The sequence below is a fragment of the Odontomachus brunneus genome, unplaced genomic scaffold (genome assembly GCF_010583005.1).
Source record: "Odontomachus brunneus isolate Ranch 3 - 2012 unplaced genomic scaffold, Obru_v1 Obru_scaffold_061, whole genome shotgun sequence".
NCBI lineage: Eukaryota > Metazoa > Arthropoda > Insecta > Hymenoptera > Formicidae > Odontomachus > Odontomachus brunneus.
The window spans coordinates 1,393,550-1,402,223 of NW_022639511.1; the positions used below are offsets into that span (position 1 = coordinate 1,393,550).

Below are 8,674 nucleotides of genomic sequence, written 5' to 3' on the forward strand. Positions count from 1 at the left end.
GATCGAGCAACCGCCGTATACGGGTAGAACGGATCAAAATAATCATAAAAGTTATATACCATTTAAAAATTTTTTCAATATTTATTCCGTAATGAATTAAAATATATAAACGAATGAGCTCACGAGAAGCGGTAGGACAGGCTAGGTGTGTAAAAGAAATGGCTTACCTCTTAGCAACGATGAGTAAACAGCTGATTTCGAGCCGGAGTAACGTATACGTGTTGCTTGTTACTCCGGCTCGAAATCAGCTGTTTACTCATCGTTGCTAAGAGGTAAGCCATTTCTTTTACACACCTAGCCTGTCCTACCGCTTCTCGTGAGCTCATTCGTTTATATATTTTAATTCATTACGGAATAAATATTGAAAAAATTTTTAAATGGTATATAACTTTTATGATTATTTTGATCCGTTCTACCCGTATACGGCGGTTGCTCGATCAGTTATTGGACACCCTGTATAGAGTGTCTTCGGTATCCATATGATTTTTTAGAACTGCCTCCGACAGTTTAAAGAAAGTTATAAGTTAAACATTTATTTGTTTCATGCAAGTTACAACTTGCAATAAAAACACTGAAAAAAACTTTATCTTAAAAAATTAATGTCATCTTGAATTTATTAAATAGCACGATATAATTTTTTCATAATATTGTAGATTTTAAAATGAATTAAATGCACGCCAAAAATGTCATTTTTATATTTGATATAAAGTTTGTAGCATTATTTTAAAATGGAGCAGTATTTATAAGCTTACAAGGAACATTAGGCAACTCAAAAATTCAAAAAATTCTGAAACTTTGTGTGCAAGTAGAATAGTTCATCCGTAACACAAAACTATTTTTTGTTTGTGCGGAATTACAGTTTTAGGAGGTAAAATACCTCTTTGAAAAAAATCGGTTTTTTTTTACCGAATATCGTCGAAACTATGAGATAGAAAAAATTTTTCAAAGTGAAAATTGAATGATTTCAAGAGTACTTTAGAACTAAATAAAAAAAATTTTTTTAATAGGGATGGGGTTGGGAGTATACAATAAATAAACAATTAAAAAAATTTTTTATTATAGTTTTGAAGCACTTTTGAAATCATTCAATTTTCACTTTGGAAAATTTTTTCTATCTCTTATAGTTTCGACGATATTCGCTTTAAAAGAAAAAATTTGGAGATATTAACGATAAAAAATTTATACCGTGCGCCAGCCCAGTGGCCAATCAGCACGTGCGCTGTGAGACGAACGCTATATGCGCTGTTGCATGGGCATGAGAGGCTAGCCTAGAAACGCGTTGCTAGGAAGTTGGCCCGTTTGTCTCAATCAGCAGCGCGCGTGCTGATTGGCGCGTGCTATAAATTTTTTATCGTTAATATCTCCAAATTTTACGTGTTGTTTAAAAAAAGATACCGATTCCATTATTCACTCCGATCTATTTCAGCTATACATTAGTTCTAGTACAATACGAATTAGATGAACCTATATGCATACATATATAGGTTTGCAGCATCCGTGATATATCAGAGCTAATATATCGCTAGAATAAATCAGGATAAATAAAAGAATCGATATCTTTTCCAAAATAACCACGTAAAATTTCGAGTTACCAACAAAGAAAGATTTATACTAAACGCCAATCCAACTAGTCAATTAGCGCGTGCGATACAGTAAAATGAATGCTAAACGTATGATCGCACGGGCATTCGTCACGGGCTGACCGTGTGAGTCTCTTAACAACGAAAAATATCAGTCGAAACGCGTAGATATTCACGGAAGGTGGAAAAACAACGTGAGTGACACGCCGAAAAACAATTTCTCACGCGTCTGCATCATCTTCCGTGGATATTTACGTTACGGCTGCCATCAACGCGCGAGCTTTGGCGCAGTGCAGCGAGATGTAAAAGCGGCGATATAAGCACGGGCAGCGGCGCTTGTCCTTCTCGTCGCGTACTACTATTCGTTTCTAGACCAATTGAACCGTGCTAGAGCTCAGCGACCGGCTTCAGCGACTCGAGCAGTCTTCTATTTTTTATTTTCTAAAATTAATATCTCAAAAACTATTGCGAATTTTGCAAAAAAGCAAATGGGACTTTCTTGTTCACCGCAATTCGTTCTATGTTCTCACGAAATTTGAGAATAATGGTCTGGGACATCCTGTAGAGTATTATTTTCGAAAAAATCGATTTAAAAAATTCATTGTGTACATGTGCGCTTAACTATGTCTCGAGTTATTAGATTTCGCTGTGGACTACTATTTTTGCTCATGTTTGTGTTTATTGTATTGAACAACCAAGAATACACAATATGATATTCACGCGTGATTACTTCATTAATTGTTGAAAGTATTGACCGTTCTCTGTCGAATATACATTTCTGCTTTTCGAAATAAATTTTGATGAACGCTTTCTATCGTGTTTTGATGCTTTAATTCATCAAACATTAAACACTAATTTAAGTTTTTTTTAATTGCTCGATGATATTGTAATTTCTTCAGAATACACAATTGATTTAATGTGAAAAATAAAAATCGATTTAATGTGAAAAATAAAAATCGATTTTTTTTTAAAGCAAAACATTAACAATTTTATTCTACGCTTTTGACTTACATTTTCACGTAACCATTGCCTTTCCGATCGTATCAGTTATACCTGTATATATAAGGTGTCCCAGTTCGATTTCACAATCTCTCGTGAAAGTGTAAAACGGATTGAGGTAAACGTAATAAAAGTCCTATTTACTATTTTGTGACATTCATAATAACTATCGAAATATTAATAAAAGAAGATTTGTAAATGATGACCCTTGATATGACAGGTGAGCTGTAGTGATAACGTCTGCCGTGGTATGCTTATACATTAGGTCAAACTGAACAAAATGTCCTCTACCATTTTACAAATGACTACGTAGATTTTTAGTTATTAATTAAAGAAAATTAGTGCATTATTGCACAAAATCGTACAACCATTTTTTTAAATTAATAATTAAAACTCTTCCAAAAGAGGAGATGAAAATTAAGTTTTTGTTTTTTCTCTAATGTTGGAAAAGTTAAAAAAATTAAATGTTAATGCAAAACGAATTGTCAATTTGACAATTGACTGGCTTACTAGACATTTTTTAATTGATTGAAAATGTAATTTAACAGATAACCATGTTGTGTATGATAATATATTTTATTTTTTTACTTAAAAACTATTGGTTTTACAAAGAAAAAATAAAAGAAATAAAAAATTTTCTAAAGAAATAAAGCTTTCTAACGCATTTTTAGATAATCATATTCTAGTTCGTTAAAAAGTTCTAATAAAAATTGAATAAGGGTTGCTAGTTTCATTTCCTTATAACGATACAGGATTAAGAAAATACTAATAAGTAACTTTTTTATTAGTGGAAAACGTCTTTCCAATTTTATTTTCTAACTTTTCCAACATTTGAAAAAACAAATAAAAACCTAATTTTCCTGCCGTTCTCCCCTCCCCCTTTGGAGGCGTATAACTTTTCAGGGAGAGATATAAGAATATATGTTTATATATGAAAAATTTTCGATAATTATTTTCTAAAGTTTTTTGCACTTATTTAGAATTACTCTATATATATATACAGGGTGCGGCAAAAGTATCAGACCGGTAAAATATCTCGAAAAATATATGTTTTACAGAAAATTGCTTTAGATAAAAGCTATAAGTCTTAGGAAAATCTATTTACTGATTTTAACAGTTTGACCTTGGGTGACATTTCGAGGTTAGGTCGAAGTCAACATTGCTTTTTTAAATAGAAACATGTACTTTTTACTACAGAATTTTATTCTACGTAAAGAAACAAACAAGTTTTGTTTGAAAATATTTTTTATACGACCTCTATTTTCTAAGATATTTACGGAAATATTTACAAAATTATTGGTTTCAATAATTTTTTACTCGAATTTTATCAATTTTACCGAAAAATAGCAAAAGATAAAAATTGTTTATTTTTTCTCATAGAGCTCTGAGAATTTTTTCAGAATTTTTTAATTAACTTTTTAGTACTTCAAGAAAATTCAGTACTAAAAAGTTAATTAAAAAATTCTGAAAAAATTTTCGGAGCTCTATGAAATGAAAATAGAAAATTTTTATCTCTTGCTATTTTTTGGTAAAGTTGATAGAATTTGAATAAAAAATTATTGAAACCAATAATTTTGTAGATATTTCCGCAAATATCTTAGAAAATAGAGGTTATATAAAAAATGTTTTTAAACAAAAATTATGTGTTTCTTTACGTAGAATAAAATTCCGTAATAAAAAATATATATTTCTATTTAAAAAAGCAATGTTGACCTCGACCTGACCTCGAATGTCACCCAAGGTCAAACTGTTAAAATCAGTAAATAGATTTTCCTAAGACTTATAGCTTTTATCTAAAGCAATTTTCTGTAAAACTTATATTTTTCGAGATATTTTACCGGTCCGATACTTTTGCCGCACCCTGTACATATATACAGGCCATTTTATTCAATACACGCAAAAATCTCAAAAAGGCGAAATTAAAAAAAAAATGTTTCAGACAAAAGTTATATGGATCCATGGGGGACATAAGAAAGTATCATTGGTTTGGCTTCGCGTGCCCCGCCAAGGTCAGGTCGAGGTCAATTTTGTTTTTTTAAATAGAAACATATTATTTATTACGGAATTTTATTTTACGTAAAGAAGCAAACAACTTTTGTTTGAAAATATCTTTTATTCGACTTTTATTTTCTAAGATATTTACAGAAATATCTACAAAATTATTGGTTTCAATACTCAACATATAACTCGAATTCAATACTCATACAATAACTCGAATTCTATTAACTTTACCGAAAAATAGCAAGACATAAAAATTGTCTATTTTCTTCTCATAGAGCTCTCAGATTTTTTTCGGAATTTTTGATTAACTTTTTATTACTGCATTTCCTTCCATTTTCTTGAAGTACTAGAAAGTTAATTAAAAATTCTGAAAAAATTTTCAGAGCTCTACGAGAAGAAAATAGACAATTTTTATCTCTAGCTATTTTTTGATAAAGTTAATAGAATTTGAGTAAAAAATTATTGAAACCAATAATTTTGTAGATATTTTCGTAAATATCTTAAAAAATAAAAGTCGAATAAAAAATATTTTCAAGCAAAAGTTGTTTGCTTCTTCACGTAGAATAAAATTCCGTAATAAAAAAAAACATGTTTCTATTTAAAAAAGCAAAGTTAACCTCGACGTAACCTTGGCGGTGCCACGTAAGGTCAAACCAATGATACCTTCTTATGTCCCCCATGGATCCATATAACTTTTGTCTGAAAGATTTTTTGAAAAAATTTCTTCTTTTTGAGATTTTTGCATGTATTGAATAAAATGGCCCACCTTGTATATATACAGGGTGTAAAACAATTAGACCGACAAACTTTGAGGGGAAATAGAGGACATAAAAACAAACATATTTTGTTAATAATGTTTTTCTCTATGACGCTTCGTTTTAATACTACAGGGTACAAAATAGGAATTTTATGACTTTAATAAAAAACAAACATATAAGTGGAAAAATTAAATTTATTTCAATCACACATATATATTTTAATCTTCAAAAAACAATGAACAAAAGAACGGAACAAAAATGCGTGCGTGCGTGCGTGCGTGCGTGCGTGCTTGCGTGCGTGCGTGCGTGTAAAAGGTAATTCACTCCGGTAACTCATGGAGGAACCGCGGTGTAAGGTAGATTAAGTCAAATAGAACAAAAAATTCCTTTACCACTTTGCGAAAAACTACATCAAATTTTGAATTATTAATCAAAGAAGATTCATGATCACATACTATATGGTAGATGAGTTGTGATGACGACGTTTACCGCTGTATGCTTACATATTAGGTCAAATTGAACAAAAACGTCTTCTATCATTTTTTAAATGGCCACATAGATGTTTAGTTATTAATTAAAGATAATTGGTGCATTATAGTGTACAACTGCACACCAATATTCTCAGATAGCACGATGAATTCTTTAAGTGTTCGTAAAGTTTTCTCCTTTCCTGAATTGTACTTCCTTAGGAATTCGTGGAGGAATATTATAAGAATGATTTAGGAAGTTACATGAACCATGATTGAAGTTCCTCAGTACTTCTTAGAGTATTCATATAGAATTACTTCAACTCAAAAAGATTTCTTCGGATTTAATAAATTTTATTGCATCCGCACGAAAGAAAGATCAGAAATTTTGGCCAGGGGTACTTGTGTGTATCAGTAGATATCTATTTTTAATGCCACTTTTAATATGAGATGAAAAACATCAGGACTCGGCTGGGATCGAACTCGGATCTTCCGCTTGCCAGACAACCGCTGTTTCCACTGAGCTATTTAAGATTTCATGTTTGTGAAATCTATATACCTAGTGAAAAATGATTCGTTGATTGACATCAAAATGATATCAAATTGACGTCGGTTAACGGTTTGACGATTTCAACGTCTATTTGATGTCATACATACTGTTCTAACTGCTTCAAATGTAAGTAAAGCGCATTTTCAAATATGTAATTCAAAATCCAAGAATAAGGTAAATGTTTCAGTGATCGAACATATATGTTCCAATGATTAATATAATGATTAGTTTTGTATTTTCTTTATTAAAATGCTTTTCAATATACAAAACAATATAATAAATGAAAAAAAATATTTAGTTACTTTGTGATTTTGTTTCATTGATAAGCACCTTAACAAACACAAATATATTATTAATAATTCAATTATCGGTACACGATAATATTCAATCACTAGGATTTACCTTAAATGGCTTTCAAATAATGCGATTGAGTTTGTGAGAACGGTATATGAATTTTAGAAACGTAAATACAAACTTAAGGATAAAATATACTTCGCATAAATCTATTTATTATTGATACTAGTGAACATTTTATATATGAAAAACTATTTTAACACCAATTCCCTTTCTTTACCCTTATATAAAACCCTTATATTATTAATTATATAAAACTATATAATTAATTCCACAAAATATAAATAACTGTGAATAACAATAAATTAAACAATTTATATATAAATATGTAAATAAATTATTATACATTCACTAGCATGTACTGAATATAGGCGCAAAAAAGTAGTTGTTATAAACAAAATATTTGTAAAGGCTAAGACAGAGAACGAGATGTAAGCGTCGTAGTCGTAGACGTAAAATAAAGTAGAGAACAACGTAAACGTAAATCATGAAAGGCTATTAGCCTTACGTTTATGTTTTTCTCTGTTTTATTTTACGTCTACGATTATGACGCTTACGCCTCGTTCTCTGCCTTAGCTGTAATTCCTCATAAATTCTCAAAGTGTTCTAGGAATTAAGTCGTGAAGTATTCGCTATAATGAAGTCCTAAGGAATATTTCAAGACGAACTTATTGTGGTTAATTCTTCAAGAATTCTTCGGATATTCATTTTTCTAGTTCTACTTCTATTCTTTAAAATTAATTCTCTAGGAACTTCTATTCATCTCTGTGCTATCTGGGTTCTTTAATTAATAATCAAACATCTACGTGGTCATTTGGAAAATTGTAGGGGAGCTTTTTTGTTCAATTTGACCTAATATACAAGCATATAATAACGGCATCGCTATCACAGTTCAACTATCATATGACACGTTATCGTTCACAAATCTTCTTTGATTAATGACTTAGAATTTTAAATGTTATTCGCAAAATAATAGAGGAATATTTTGTTCAGTTTAACCTGATCTACCTAAGACATCTATCTAGGTCTAGACTGTACCTATATATACCACTATTGTTTCTCTCTGTAGTCGCCGTGCGCTCGGGTTCGCGCCAGAGATGTCGCTTCCGAACGGCATCTCTGAGCATTATCTAGGGAAGGGAGAGTATCATGAGCATGGAGTGTCAGGTAGCTCAGTGGTTTAGAGCAGTCGCCCGGCAAGCGAAAAAGCCGGGTTCGAGTCCCGGCCTAACAAAACCGCGCTCTCGATATTTTTCTCTTTCTGGAACGAAAAGATACGCAGATCTTGAACGCACGGCGTCCCGCCGCCATCTAATATGCCCGCCCTCCTCCTTCTATGGATCGTACTATATATACATTCAAAATATACAGGGTGTCCCGCATAAGACGGACCAAAAGAAAAATATAAGTAGAACACATTAAAGTGAACAAAAATTATATAGACCATTTTTCAAACAACCACGTAAAATTTCGAGATATTAATTAAAATAGTTGAGCATATCAGAGCGCGGCGACACGGCAGGCGGGACATACGGCTTGCCGCGGCCGGCGAAGAAAATAGATGATTGCTCGCGGGCCTATCTTATAGGCCAGAGAGGTGGGCCGTTTGACATACTGAAATGAGTAGCTCCGTGTGTGCGCCCATGTACATGTGCGTTCTTCCATTTTCTTCGCCGACCGCTGCGAGCCGTATGTCCCGCCTGTCGCATCGCGCGTTCTATTTTGTCCAACTATCTTAATTAATATCTCGAAATTTTACATGGTTGTTTGAAAAATGACTTATACAATTTTTGTTCACTTTTATGTGTTCTACTTATATTTTCCTTTTGGTCCGTCTTACGCGGGACACCCTGTATATATCACGGTTTTTCTTTATGAGTACCAAACGCTCTGTATATACAGGGTGTCCCGAAGTCCCATGATGACCCTTGGTGAGAACGTAGAACGGATTGAGGTGAGCAAGAA

The 8,674-nt window shown here is 32.0% G+C and overlaps 1 protein-coding gene across 2 annotated transcripts in view; it reads left to right on the plus strand.

The window, feature by feature from the left end:
- Positions 1-8,674, plus strand: part of LOC116846157 (protein phosphatase PP2A 55 kDa regulatory subunit) — a 235,611-nt gene that overhangs the window by 218,776 nt on the left and 8,161 nt on the right. The gene's annotated exons all lie outside the window — the stretch shown is intronic.